Raw genomic sequence first — 16,316 nt, 5'->3', positions numbered from 1 at the left:
TCTTTACCTCCAAGATCAAGCTGATTCAGGACTCCTTCCCCTTGCAGGGTCCGGAGGTTTCCTACTGTGCGGAGGATGTCCCTGTTTCAATAGCTAGTGTGGACCCGATCTTGGCAGACTTTCCCCCTCTCTTAGCTGCCTCATCTTTTGATTTGATGTCTGGTCTTAAATCGGGCTCACCTTGGGATGCATGCCCCGCCAAATTTCTAGCTAAAATGGCCGAAGTCATCAATCCCTTTGTGAACCCCCTGTTGAACTGCTCTCTCAGACAGGGTGTAGTTCCTCAGATATGGAAGCAGGTGATGATTATTCCTCTGCTTAAAAAGCCCGGACTGGACTCGGAGGTCTTGGCTAATTACAGGCCTATTTCGCTTCTGCCCGCCTTTGCCAAAATCCTTGAGAAGCACGTGCACAAGGTGCTCGCCGATTATCTGGAGTCACATGATCTACTGCATCCCACTCAATCCGGCTTCCGCACCAATCTAAGCACTGAAACAGCACTTCTGGAAGTTTCGGAGGTGATTAAGGAGGTGCTGGATTCGGGTGGCAAAGCTATGTTGGTGATGCTGGATCTGTTGGCGGCCTTTGACACCGTCCCCCACAAGGGTCTCCTCGCCAGACTTTATGAGATCGGTCTGAGGGGGACGGTGCTCAGCTGGTTTCGTTCTTTCTTGGCAGGTCGTCGACAAACGGTCTGGGCCTCTGCTAGTTCCGCCGAGATGTCGTCATTGGGTGTCGGAGTCCCCCAGGGCTCAGTGTTGAGCCCGACTCTATTCAACATCTTCATGACCCCTTTAGCAGCTCTGGCGGAGTCTTTCGGGCCCAGATCTTTTCCTACGCTGATGACACCCAGCTCCTCTTTACGTGCAAGAAAGGTGCGGATTTCGACGGAGAAAGTATCCGGGGTTGCCTTGGGGCTGTTTTCAATTGGTTCCAACGTATCAGCCTCAAGTGCAACTCGGATAAATCGGAGGTACTCTTCTTCGGGTGCAGTTCGGATCCAGATTGGCAGGAGTGGTGGCCAGAGAACATGTTTCCTCCCGCAGGTTCCTCCGAGGTGGCCAAGAACCTGGGGATTAAGATCGATAACGGCCTAACACTGCGTTCCCAGATAATCGGTCTCACTGGCGCCTGTTTTGGTTTGCTCCGGATGTTGCGCAAGTTTCTTCCCTTACTATCGGAGGAGTACAGGAAGACAACGGTGCAGGCTATAATTGGCTCAAGAATTGATTATTCTAACATTCTTTATCTCGGCCTGCCAGAGTATCTGTTGCAATGGCTGCAGGTGGTCCAGAACTCGGCAGCACGGGCCATTTTTGGATTATCTGGCCGTGCTAGAGCCTCGGGCCTCCTGCAGTCACTGCATTGGCTTCTCGTCTTGAAGCGGATAATTTTCAAAGCCCTGACCTTGGCTCACAAAGCTCTTTATGCCTCAGGAGCAAAATACCTACAAAAAAGGCTAGCTTTTTACCACCCTGACAGGTCCCTGAGGTCCGGGTCCCTGTTTCTTGCCACGGTCCCTCGCATAAAAAGGGCACGTATTGGAGGCCAATCTTTTAGACTGCTGGCTCCGCAGCGATGGAACACGCTGCCAGTGACACTGCGCAGCACTCCAAATTTATTGGCGTTCAGGAAGGGTCTTAAACCTGGCTTTTTACTTCTTAGTTGTCACCCCTTGTGGTTTATCTGGATCTTTTCCTTTTCTCTGTTTTTTTTTACTGTTATGTTGTGATACAGGTGTGCATTCAAAGCGCCAGGATACTCATTGAGTAGCCGTGCGCTATACAAAACCAAGATAACATAACATAACATAACATAACACGTCGCGCTGCTCCCCCCAAAAACCACTGCAGAGAACAGGCATAAAGACCCCACACAAGGGGACAAAGAACATGTCCCCAACTTTAAGGTTAGTTGGAGACTCGATAGACAAATCGATAATTAGTAATTCTCAGCCTACTTTGCATCCAAACCAATGCTCAAAGGTCACCCAGAAAAGCTTAGAGCAAACCGAAGAAACTGTTTGCAACAGCACCAACGAAATAAAATGTCCATCGAATGCCAACCTTCTGATCCCAAATCCAAATTTACACGCATCTTCACAATCTCATTCAACAACTAATAATAACAGTTCTGGCAAACTGGACGATTTAAATCCATCTCCCTCAGTACGGCAATCCTTGTCAAGGAAAAATAAGAAAAAACTGAAAACGTTAAATAAAATAAAAAAAGACAAAAGCTATGCAAAAGGGAAAATTGAGCACTGGTTCGCACCAGCAAACAAGAATATCAAAGTGGCAAGCAGTGAGGACCAGGAAGGTCGGGGCTCAACCCTTATTGAACACACAAGAGAAATACAAGCACAAACACACGAAATAACAACCACTGCATTGGCTCTGAAGAGCTTACCATGTGCTCCAAGTGAATACTTGTTTAAGGCTTCAATTCAAAGATCTCCTGTGTCACGTAGCATCTCGAAGCATGAACAGGGCATACAGATCAATGGTCTCAAGAATGAAAACTGGAAAAGAATTGACACAATGGAAAAATATGCCCATAAGGGCCAACATTTGGAACTTACATCTATCTCGCAAAGGGAACAAATTGCTACTCAAGCTAGCAATAACGAGGGCCGACTCAAGGGGGACCAAACCATCGCCTCTAGGTTTGACCCGAACACTTACACCATTAAAACAATCAGGATCGACGAAGGACGGGTCCCAGGGGATAACCTTACCCGGAACCTCAACTTAAATGAGCCCCTTGTTACCCCAAAGGCGTCCTTTGTCTCGCTTAATCCCGCTCAGTCTCTGGACCATGAGCTCGAAAATCCAAAAGTATTCCTATATCCAGAATATATCTCGCAAGGGAGCTGGGACATCCTCAATAGAGGGAACCTCCTGAAACTCTGCAAAAACATTCCTGGCATGGAGAATATAAAAACAACAGATATAAAGGAGGTGCCTTTTTCTTGCCCCAAGGCCCAGCGAACAAAACGAAACAACTGAGATAACCTTTGCAAATTCCAACATGAGAAAGGCTCTGAAGGGATACAAAATACAACTGGATAATTGGGGAATTAAAATTAAACCCCCACTAGCAATGAAATATCCGGAAATCTTGAAAGATATAAAAGCAAACAGGGTAACGATGATCTAAGGGATAGGAAAAATATGTATACCACTCATTTAATCCTCCCCGCCATTGGATCTATCCTACATGGATCATTAGGAGGCACACAGCCAATACAGCTGAGTACCAACTCAATTCAAATTTCTAAATACACTGAAGGAGGCAAACGATCCTGCTCAATGACGGGTCAGGGCCACAAAGACTGGTCTCGGCTGGCCCAGGCCTTAAATCCCACTCCCTAATATCAATAGTGCCAACTCATTAAATAATACGCGGCTAACAATAAATAATACTTTGGGCAACATCAGGTGCAAAGAGCCTCTTTCATACATCATTACCACCAACCAACAGTCTGGCAGCCATTCACCTCAAGTAATTCCTAAAATTGGCTGCGCTCCCCACATTAATCCGACAAATACTCCAATTATCAACATACTGTCTTGGAATGTCGCAGGAATACACAAAGCCTTGCAAAGTCCGAGCGCAGTAGCACTTATGGTAGGAGCGGACATAATTTGTGCACAGGAAACATGGGCCACTTACTCCACACCATTATGGAATTTTGCTGAATATTTTATACCTGCAAAAAAGGTTAACATCTTTGGGAGACCGTCGGGCAGCATCTCAACTTACATTAGGCACGCATTAAAAGTAAATTTCACAATATTAAGGAACATTTCAGGAATGTTATTAGCTGGAATTTTGAAAGGCCTTATAACGGCGAAGGGCCCGACTTCAATTCTCCTCATTAACATCTACTATAATCGTCATGGGTTCAAAAAGAGATCAAAGCCCTACTGCTACGACATGCAGGTATGGACTCAATCCTATTGGGCGATTTAAATCTGCACAATATAGGGAACTTAACCGATGAATGCCACCACAATTCGAGTACTAAAAAAAAGGGGGGCGTTTGTTGGGATCCGAGCAGCAGACTGAGACAGCGCCGTGACGGCAACAGCATAGCCCCGTACCTGCCCACCACTCCTGCACCAGTCCGCCGAGCGCCGTGAGGGGAGCGGCCAGCGGAAACTTCATTTCCCAGGTGCCCCAGTGGCAGAGGCGCACCTGGGACATCATAGGCAGCACCCGGAGGCGCAAACAAAGAGCGGAACGCCTCCCGTCCCGCGGGATGCGCGCGGGCGATGCCGTGCTGAGCCCGGGCAGAGGGCGGGCCATCTGCGGCCATCAGAGGCCAGAGGAGGTCAGGTCGGGCAACCTCTCTTGGTTTATTTTTTGCGTGACAAAGGACACGATCCAAGGTATACGCCCCTAGAGACTATCTACGAACTCTTTTGGTTTGGTTTCTTCAAAGGGACTAAATACTGGTAATCAAGATACCCACTTTACAATTTTAGGGGCATTGCATAATAGCTAGTTGCACCATGTCTTCTAAAGGGGCCGCCAAACAAACTTTGTCTCAGAATGGTTCAATTAAGGGGACTTTGGACCACTATCTAACCAGGGTATCATCGGCATTAGAGAGAGTAGAACATAGTCTTGCCATAGAAATTTCACCTAGTATATGATCCCCCACGGTGCCTACAGACTTAGCTAACTCCTCCTTAATGAGGGAACTAAATGAAATCTGTAACAGCAGGTATACCGCAATAGAACAGGAAAAGGAGTATTTTGGTGCTCCCGCAAGCCCCATGGAGAATAGAAGCCCCCAGCTCAGTGCATCACCTCAATTAAATAAAAGTCCTTTGGAAACCCACCTCCCAATAATAGACAATGTTAACAATCAACCAATAGTACTCCCTCAGGTCCCTCTTGCCAACAGAAAGCGCAAAGGTGCGGAAGACACAGGGAGGCTAGCGAAACAACAGAAAATAAACGCAAGTCCCCCACTGGCCATTACCACCACCCCAGAAATATCCAAGGCATGTCCAACATTGGAGACTCCTCTATTTATTTTACCATCCAAATTACTGGCCCAGCTTCAAGAATTGGTTAAAACTATAATATCCCCGCTGATAGTAAGGATGGATAGAATAGGGGAAAAGGTCACGACGATAGAAGAATCCATCAAGGCAAACATGCTTACAAATAGAATGTCTGGGCACAAGCAAACTAGGAACTTAGCTGCATCCAATATGCCTAGCAAAATGGCCCAACATCGTCCTGTCGCTACCAGATTATTAGCTTCAAAAGTCAAGGAAGTACCCAAAGAATCACCAAAAATACTAAGTTCTGCTCCTAGAGCAGGGCTGATTAACGTAGCTACGCTTTCTGAGGGGTCTTTTGCTAATCAGGGTAACATGCAAACAAAAATTAATTGTATAAACCTACCTCCAGAGGCAGCACCTTTTGTATGTGTCCTTACGGGAGTGCCCGAGCTTACAATCGGGAAAGTCGACGGTTATCAGGACCTTAAAAACAAGGTATCATTTTGGTTAACCTAAAACAGACCCCTTCCACCTACCATTTATGGTAGCATCCTAAATGTTAGAAGGGTGGGGTCCTAAGGACTTAGCTGGAGACCTGGTTATTGTAAATTTTTAGGGATAGCCAGGTCGTCCCATTTCTTCGTAGGTGGCAGCCACAAATAGGAGAAGGGTCAATAGCAACAAGGGAACCGTGCGATTTTTATCCCAGAATCGCTTATCCGCCACCCTCAAGATGGAATGTAGAGGAAAACTACTTGAAGGGTGGGAGGGGTCCTGTACCGACCAGTAACAGGATACCTACCTTCAACCGTTATGACATACTTTATGGATAGGATAAGGATATCATCCCAATTACTACTCATAAATGCACAGTCACTTTTTCCAGTATGAAGTACCTTATGGCAATGCCAAATCCAATGAATTCGAATTCTAACTGATGTTGCCAAGTGTTCTTCTCTTTATAGATTAAACATAGCTTTACACGCATTCGATACTTTTTAATGTTTTTAAATTGTAAATCTCTTTTGTTGAATTGATTTCTTATTGTTTGTCCACAAGGAAACCTGATTTGGACTGGGAATTAAGTTTCAAACCATGTTGTATATGAAATTTTATTCTGAGAATTAAAACAGAACGATGGACCCATCCTACTGACAGCACCTGACTTTCTTTCTCCCCAAACTAATATATATTCCCCTCAATTTACAATAGGGGGTTGTGTGCACACTGTCTAGCACCCACCGTTACTGTGCCTATTCCCTAAGGAATCAAATACAAATAAACAACCGCAAAGGTGCACCACACAAAAATATCAAATGACAATATTATTGATGATTTGCAGAGAGATGATGTTTTTCTTGTTTTTTCAAAAAATCTTTATTTTCAATCGTTTAGCACCGTACAGCCGACGCGTTTCGTCCCAAAGGGACTTCTTCAGGGCTGTTAATATAAACATATTTACAATACGTTTTTAATGAATGGACATGAGTTACATACACTGTTTCAACATCACATGTACTGACTGATTAAAAACCAAGGACAAATCAATGCTACAGACATGATTAAAAGCTTAGACCTGTAAATAAGAGCCAGCCTATACAGACATGGAAAATAACAGGCCTAATTACACATTTAATAAAAACATTGGCAAAAAAGACAGCTGGAAGATTTCAAAGGGTAAAGGGGGCTTACTCAACCACCAGATGTACAAATTTCAATTGTTTATAATCATGAGATTAAAATATATCATCTAGATATGTTTAAGAAAAGAAGGGAAACAATGGGTAGAGAGCAATTGAAGCTAGTAAGTATCCCATGAAGTTTTGTTGGATGGTGTTGAAGAAAGGTATAGGAAAGGAAGAAGCAGAGAGGTTAAAGTCAAGAAGACAGTAGAAAGCAGAAAAGAGGTCTTAAGTTCATTGAGACTGAATACCGTATTAACTGGAAAGCAATGCTTTCCAGACGAGTTTCCAAATCAGAATTCTAAGTAGCGCCTTTCCCAATGTCAAATTCTTTGTTACAACTTGATGTGGGCCTGGGCTGAGTCTTCTAAACCGAATTCAGTTGAAATTCAATATGAGAAGAAGAAAAGAACACAATAGAGTATACCATGCCGCTCTCATATTAGAACTTTCCTTGAGTGCGAAACCTCGACACACCTTCCACTATATTGGAGCTACAAATGGAGACAAACAACATAGACTCTTCAAAAGAATCAAATGGGGTCCGCTCCAGACCCACAAGTTTGCTGCATGGAAATCGTCTTGGGAAGGTTGGCAGGTCGGCCGTAATGACCATGGAAGAATTGGGAAATGGGGCGTTCTCGCATACGACTTGGCCTACCAACTTCGTGAGAATATCAATCAAAGAGTTTATGACAACTCCAAATACAAATTGGGATTCCAGCCAAAAATAAAAAAATCTTCAAAAATTCTTCATTCCAAACGCAGAGCCTATCGGGCAAGCAGATCGGTAACTGCAAAAAACGAGCTAAAAGAGGTGACCAAGGCACACACAAAAGTGGTTTGGCAGGTGAAACGTGAAGCAACCGACAAAAATGGCTGAAAATCTTTGAATTGCTTGCCCCTAGTAAGACCCAAGAATTTTGGCAATATATAAACAAGCTCAGCAATGGGCAGTGTAATAGAGAAAATCCACTCGATGCAAAAACTTGGGTAGCCCACGTAAAAACTCTCTATACTAATGACTTAGAGCAAAACCCAAACATAAGAACATCTCCCGATAAACATCTAATTGTTAAACCAACTGAATCAACGGCCTGCCTTGTGAACATCACACCTGCTGAAAGAAAAACACTAAGAGCAATCCTGAAAAAAATACGCCCCAACGGGGCACCGGGACTGAACGGGCTACCAGGTTCTCTCTTTAGAGAGGATATAGACTTTTGGACCGAGAACCTGGGTCAGTTGAACACGGAGTGCAGACTCCTTATGGATGTCCCAGACTCCTGAAGGGGATCCCTGTTACATCCTATCTACAAAAAAGGAGTAAGCACAGATCCTAAGAACTATCGTATGATAGCCTTATTGGATGTGGAGGGCAAGGCATATGCGAGCTCTCTCCTTATGGAATTAGCACATTGGGTCGCCAAGGAGAATTTGCTCCCCTTTTACCAAACAGGGTTCCGTCCGGGGGGCTCAACCATAGACAACATTATAGCCCTTTCGTATATTATACAACAAACAATGATTCAAGGCACCCAGCCTCTTTTTGCCTGCTTTATAGATTATACAGCGGCATTTGATGGCATTGACCGGAACATCTTATGGAGTAAATTGGCGAGTTGGAACATCTGTCCGAAACTTCTACAAGCGATCAGATTACTGTATACTCAGACATGGGTAAGAGTCAAACTCTCATGTGACTCAGCCACGGAAAAAATTGGTACAGACCATGGCCTAAATCAGGGCTGTGTCCTTGCCCCACTTCTTTTCAACTTATATACAGCTGACCTGGGCAAGGCACTGCAGGCAGCTAACCTGGTGACGCCTAGGATTGAGGGAACTAGATTCCAATTAATCCAGTATGCACATGACCTAGTCCTTTTGGACCACACCAAAGTTGGTCTTCAGAAAGGTTTAACAGCACTAGCAGTTTACAATGCCAAAAACAAACTGGTCGCAAACCCAGCAAAATCTACAATACTGATTTTTGGCCTCTACCTAAAAACGAAGCTAATAAAATGGAGACTGGGACCACTTACGTTATCTAGCACACAAGCATACAACTATCTTGGAGTATGGCTCAGCAAAACTGGTCGGCCACAGGTCCATCGAACTAAGCTCCTGCAGAAAGCCAAAATGGTAACTTACGCCATCTGCAAACCTAATGCGACCTTGGAAAGCCCAACCGCCATGGCCATTCAACGGGTTCTGAAAGCAAAACTATTACCCTCCCTCAATTACGCTATACAGTGTAGTGTAGTTCCTATTTTCCCTATAGGCCCTGCGCATTGGAATAACATAAACAGCAGTGTAGACGTAGGACTGCGGTCTTCTAGGTCTCTACTGACTATGTTAGACTTAATTTAGGTTTGTGCCAGCTAGCTCAGAGGTCACTGGAAACTTTCTTGACTGAATAGGAAGTGATCAGCTTCCCTGGCTCAGACGAGAAGGGATTCAGCATCAGACAACCGCATAAACATGACAACTTTGCTCCGCAGAATAAGAGTCAATATCTAGAGTTGTGTGAAACAATAGACAGCTATTTCACTCAGTCAGTTATGCAGATTTACTTTCACCAGAGTGCAGAGAATAGAGAGACGGGCGTTTTTCAATAAAAGATATTATTTCTTGAGCAGTCTTCCTTCTCATGCAAGAGAAATGAATTGCCACAATTGCAAGACTTGTTATTATGAAAAGTGCGTACAGTAAAAGGAGTATTACGAAATAATGCTGTAAAAGCATTGATATGGTTTCTTAGCCATAAGATAGTTAAAATGAATAAAATATATACATTCATATATACATTAGCTAACGACCTCAACTGGTGCTTCTAACTACGCCTACCCCGGTGTACCTGACCTAAGCCTAATACAAGGGAGGGAGTAAGTAGCAGTTTAAGTTAAGTTGGTTTTGCCAAGAGTTTGTTTCAAGAATTCTCTCTAAGGGTTTAGTAAGCACCGTACCTCTGGAATAGAATGCAGGAGGTCTGGTATCTCCTCTCAGGACCCGATATCCCAGTCACCCGCAAGGGTAGGCTGGAAACGCCGGAGCTGGATTTTCTCGGCAGGAGAAAAGACAGCGTCTTTCTCAGCACGTCAAGGAGGAGGGGCAGCGTCCGTGGGCTTCTCGCATCTGCTGGGCTCTCTGCGAGGGGACAGCTGTTCTGCTCCAGTATTCACCACCACTGTGTGCTTGCTTAAGGCAACATTGGTATATTTATACCTGAAAGGTGCCGAGTTTGACGTAAGTTTTTGGACATAAGACGTCAATAAAGATGTCACTAAGAACTGGTCGTTCTTACAGTGCTCGCAGGAGTTCTATTACTACTCAAAACAAAGCAAGCAGGGCTTTCCCAGGTTGCTGGGGGATTGGTATGTCGAAAGAACTCGGTGTGCTATCTAGGAATCTAAGGAAGTGGCTTCTGCTGTGTCATGGACTGTCATGGACTGCAGAGGCGAGTTACTGAAATATGGCTCTGATTGTTATGCCATTATAGGGATATGTATTGATTATAGCCGTATGGGGCATGAGGTCACAATATTGATCGGGGTCCCAGATAAAACACATCACCCACTCCACGAATTTATGTCCATCAAATTACTAAAAACTAAAGCAATAAGAAGCACGTGTATTCCTACCCACTCCAAAATACATTTTGCATTTGAAATGGTGTTTATGAAATACATGTAAATGAATAGGTACTGTACGTTATCAAGCATAGTAATCATTCAAAAATATTGCATATGTATTCAGTTGAATGATTTTGCGAAGAATTACACATGAAATGTCTCTAAATACAGAAAAGAAGGGCGAGACTATTTCATCACATAGTAAATACAATTGCTGTAAAATGTGCTAGAGGCTGAGGTAATATTTTGTCTCTAGATTTACTAAAAATAGAAGCTCTGTTCTTTATGAATAGTTCTACTTTAAGCAAAGTACGTGTGCCAGAAAAAAGGTAAATATTTTGGAAATTTTGGAAAAAAGAATTTCATGGTGAGCAAGAAAAAAAATAGTTCAAAACGCTTTTCAGTAGCTTTTGTTTATCAAAGCTGAAGGCCGAATTCAGAGTTCATGGGAACGCTGTGTGCCGGGATGTTTTTCCAAAAAGTTATTGTTTCTGTTCAGGGGAGAACATCATTTCAGACAGGCTCGCAAAGAATTGGTCTACATATTCAGGTGACAGTTCGACCAAGTTCGATAATGCTTTAACTTGGCAGTTGTGAGAATGATTGCTATCATCGATTTCAGGATCAGCAATGCTCACAGAAGGTCGTACCTGGGTGATGCTGCTTTCATTTCTTGCTTCACTGCCACCACCTAGTCGTAGCGCAGGAGTCTCAACGAATGCCATCATCAGGATTGGTAACCGCTGGGGACAACACGATGCGTGGGCCGTTACTGGACTTAGCAAAGTATCGACATCCATTGGTACTGCTGATTGTAGTGCAAGACAGGTGTCTAACATGCATTCCTCTCCACATAGCATACATCGAAGCACAGGTAAGATGCAGGTCTGCCATATAGGTCTGAATGAAAGAAACCAGGTCATATTCAGATCTCGTAGCCGGGCTATCCCAAGGACTTTAGTTATGCGGTCCCGGTAGCGTATTGCTAGGATCGTTTCTTCCATCCGTGCCGGAGTCATGTCTGCGTTTTGGTTTGCCATATCGAAGCAGGAGGGTCAAAAATAAAATACCTGCTACGAGTCCCAAAAGTAGTGGTATGCCGCCAAAGATCGAATTGACAAAATTGGGAAAGATACCCAGGACTGCTTCAAATGGTGTTAACAGTCCCGAAAAAATTGTCTTAAATACATTCGAGATACCACTGGCATCCGACATATTTAGGATTTGGCTAAGCATTTCTGTGAAATGCACCGGGCAATTCGTTGATAAAAGTGTATGTATCTCTGCCGCCGTCCTTGCAACTTGGAGATCATACGTCTCTTTTGATGATGAGATGGGCACTGTTGTCTGCAAAAGCACAGACTTCATTCTGCTTAAAGTATCAATTTGTACAGAAGAGATATTCAAACTAGGCCAAATCGGAGCCACTGAGTCTCCAGGGCCATTCGGATACAATGCTTGCATACAGCAAGTGACCATGGAATTCACGCTTAAGAGATATGCTTTCCCTGGCACCAAGCCACAACAGCTGTGATCCGTTATTAGAACGTAACTCCAGTTAGAAAGTTGCCTAAAGAAAGGCTCTATTTGTGCTGCAGGTGTGCCATGCTGGTGGCATGAAAGGTTGTTTGAAGTACCCTCACAGGCCTCATGTAAGTTAATACCTTGGCACAAAAGTATACCGCTTAGTGAATGTTTACACTCATTACCACTAAGAAATACATTTTTGTTGTTGTCACTATAACATGTGTGTGTATAAGGTAATTTCCATGATGACTTAATGTATCCTTTACCCAAATTTTCATACTGGCCTGCCGGTATATACTCAAGGCAATTTTTAAATTGGAAAGTTGTTATCGGAATTGTGATAATCCCGTGTATTATCCATTCAATGACAGTTCTTTCAGACATTGTCAATGTGTTAGACCTGTCTGCCTTTTGGGTAGTCCCTCCTAATTAATTATTTACTTTGTCCCCTTTTTGCCCCTCATAACCTTTCATTTTTTTATGTCCACTAGATTTTTGAGGTGTTGGCCTAGGGGTTAGGTGTTCCTTACCCTCATAGTCTTTTCTTGAGGCCTTGACGCCTTCCTGACTAGATTTACAAGATACACAAAATGGTGGCTATTAACTGCCACAACTGCCACCTCAGGGACTGGACCCATAGGGTAGAATAGGAACATTCCAGAACCTTCTGGTCCCTTCTGGACCTTTTGTGGTCAGCCTATAAAAGGCCAGGGACAGGGTAGCCATTTTGTGATGACCATAGGGCTTGAGGAGTGAGGCAGTGGTCTGGGAGGTGGGCGCGCAAGCGGTGGTCTGCCCATCTTTAAAGTCGACAGCCTCTTCTTGAGGACGCCCCCCTTAGCCTTTGACCGAGCCCTGCCGTTGGTTCATGACCCCTGAGGGAAACGGCCCTTAATTTCCTGTTGGGTACCCTCTGGTCTCCTCTTCCCCCCCACCCGCTTTCGAGGACACAGCCAGACCGCATTACCGGCTTCTGGAAGAGTGGGTCTGGTGTGAGCGTGGTGCCCTGCTCAGTCCGAAGAGACTCTGGTGGCTAGAGTAGCGTCTGCGGAGGCTCCGCGACTATGCAGAGGTCCGTGGAAGTGTTCCACCCTCCAGAGAAGAGGGCAGAGGAGCGCCGTCCAGTGTGCAGGTCCAGAAGCCAAGAGCCTGATTGCCAGAGGAAGGACTCGAGAGGCGGCGCCTAGCGGAGACACCGCTCCCTCGCACCTGCCCAGCAACGCAATCGTCAGAGGTCTAGAGGAAGGACTCGAGAGGCGGCGCCTAGCGGAGACACCGCTCCCTCGCACCTGCCCAGCAACGCGATCGTCAGAGGTATGGAGGAAGGACTCGAGAGGCGGCGCCTAGCGGAGACACCGCTCCCTCGCACCTGCCCAGTAGCGCGATCGTCAGAGGACGAAGGAGACGACTCAAGGAGCTCGCATCGCCGCTAGCCTAGGAAGGCCTCCCCTCGGTGTCGGTTTGGTGAGCACTTGACTCGGTTCACGAGGGAGGCACTGCTGGAGAGGAGGTCTGGTGGCAAAAGGGCCGGATGGCTGCAACGGCACAGTACTCCACTGGCCCCAAGTAAGGTGGAAGCAGGGGGCTGATGTATGACTGTGACACATCAGATCGTGATACCAGAAGGGAGATCGTTCTTTTCCCCAATTTCTTTGATAACTGAAATGCCTGCTTTGGCAGGATTGGGGAAGACTGAGACTAGAAGTCATCAGAATTAGGGTTAAGAGGAATAAGTGAAACAAAGGAGAGCAACTGCGCTGGAGAAGATAATTGAACCCTCTGAGGCGGATAAAGATGGGGATTGTAGCTTAACCTTTTGTTTTCTTTCAGTGGTGGAAGGGGAAGAAAACTCTGACCTTGCCTTTATCAAACATCTAAGTCAGTCATAAATAAGCTGAAGGTAGCATTGAATCTGTCATCTGAAACCCTGGGGGTTACTCACCTGATAGAGGGAAAAGTGTCACCCTCTGGGTACCAAGGAACCAATCCAGATTCATATTGCCTGAATGTTCCCAGAGTATTAAGTAATGGTGTATTATGAATTAATTGTTGGTGAATGTATTAATGTAAAGCCAGAAATACAAAAGTAACTTAAAGCAAAAAGAGTAGGAAGTTTACAGAACCAAGAAACGTAAATGCACTGAATTCACTGTAAATGTGGTACCAATCTAGTATCTGAACACAAAACAAGAAACCGACAATAAGAGTGAATATAAAGCTTTTCTACTTTTATAAAAAGTAAGGTGTAGTGCCATTTTTGAATGGATGGGCACTGAGTTGCTGAATGGGTGTGACGCAAACTTAACACATGTTCTTTGGGGTTAGGCCTTGCTACTTAGTGCCAAGCCAACCTATGTGACTTGGAGACCCCGGGTCCAACACAATGGTAATCTTTCAAGTTTTTCGATGCTCAGGATTGTATAGTCTGCTCCTTTCTGTGCCAAACTGATTTGTTTATCAGTAAGGTTAAAGATGGAAAACAATGATGTTGTGTTGATTAAACGCCATGGCACATAGCCCAAACGGAGGTTTTGCAGCGTCCAGCCTAGCTGTACAATAGAACGCAATTGGGACTGGCCATGTTGTAACATTAGCAAGTCCTGGTCTATTATATCAATTGCAGATGATACAATACTGTCCAGTGAATATATTCTGGAGGACAGAGTCATTAACCCATTGTCCACAACAGAAAGTGATTTTTCCAAATTAATACGATCAATTTCTCGTATTTTCTCGGCTGTTTCAATTTGAGTTTCTTTCCATGCCTCGTTGTATGCAGCATATATGCTGGCCGCTATGAAACGTTTTTGACGCTGTTTGCGTGGTCCTATATTGAAATTGCGCAAGTCAGCACCATTTTTAAGTAAAGACAAGTGTTTTGGGATACGTCTATTTCAATATCCGTGGTTGCATTATCAGGTATTGGCTTTGGAATAGACGGTTTGTTAAGCTCTTTAATCTTGGCTAGTCCAAGACAGGTTGTTTGTTGGATTGTGTCATTCAAGAACATCATTTGTTCTGGGATCATGCAGGCTCGAAATAATGCTTCTAGGCCTTGTACCTGCCAATCTTTTGTACCCCAGATGGTTTTTGTTTCAATGTTATTTTTCCAGAATTCAAAACCAAATGTAATCATTTTTTCATAAAATGCTTCTGAATATATCAATTTAGTATTTGTCAGCATGGTTTTCGTCCCTGTTTTATCCAACAGTTTATAATAAAATGTTTCTGCATTACTTGTGTTAAACACTTACAAGTATTGGAATTTCTCATAGAATGTTTTAGAACTGCTTTTAGGTGGAGTAGCACAATGTTCCCATTGGTTATATTTAAAAACATTTCTAGGTTGAGCAGATTTATGTAAATAGTGGTCTGCGTAATGTATGAAACAGTACATCTGTTCATAATTAGATGAACCTTGTAAATAATCATGTTCTGTAAATTTTGCTGACAACACTAAATCCGACATCATATTATTTATACTTTCAAAATCCCAATCATCAGAGAATGTACTTGGTTTTACAAAGTCACTTAATGAAACCTTAAACTGGTGAGGATATTTCAAGATCTCGACCGGTCCATATATTTCATAGTCTGTTTTGTCCCAAACTACCCCGCCGGGTATTGGAATGGCTGTGACATTCACTGAAGATAGTTCTTTTTTCTCAATGTGAGATGATGTGTGAGGCTTCAGAACTAAGTTGATGTTCTGACTTGCTGTGTCCATTGAACTATATTTTCCCTCAATGAATTTTCCCAAGCAAAGTACCATGATGAGCCAAAGCAGGAGGAAAAATACACCTAGCCCAATCCAAAATTCTAACCATGGAGAAATAAGATAGGTTTCTTTGAGTTGATGAAAGAGTTCTGTTGCTTTTTCTTTAAAAGTCTTTGTTGCCGGCGTCACTTCAGGTTCGCTTTGATCTTCAGAAAAGTTATCGAAATTGATGAAGTAGCCAGTTGCAGTTCTGTCGATTGTTGGAATTGTTTTCTCAATTTTCCTTTCATTAGCACATTCTGATGCTACATCATTGTAGACTGGTGTTTCATGACGAACTGTTTCAATTTGTGTTTCAAGAGGCACAAGTTCCATGGCATTTCTGCATAGTCCTTTTTTATTCCCTGCAGGTTTATCAAATGTGATTAGTCTTTCAGTTTGAACCTCTTGGATACTTGCAAATTTAGGTATTCTGTTACTTCTTGGGAGTCCACTGGGCCTACTATTTATTATAGGCCACATGATTGTGGTTTTACCAGGCCGATGGATACAACTCTGTTACCAGCAAGGGGCGGTAGTACTACTGATCTTGTTCCGTTGATTGCTAAGACAGGTACTGCTTTTCTGCAAGAAGGCCCCAATTCCTTCTTCACCGCTATTTTCTCTCTGACCAGATCCCCAATCTTTGGAATCCAGACAGGTCTTGCTGGGACAGGTGGTGTGTCTTCAGTGGTGG

Source organism: Lissotriton vulgaris, chromosome 6 (assembly GCF_964263255.1).
Source record: "Lissotriton vulgaris chromosome 6, aLisVul1.2, whole genome shotgun sequence".
Lineage (NCBI taxonomy): Eukaryota > Metazoa > Chordata > Amphibia > Caudata > Salamandridae > Lissotriton > Lissotriton vulgaris.
This window is presented reverse-complemented; position numbering follows the sequence as displayed.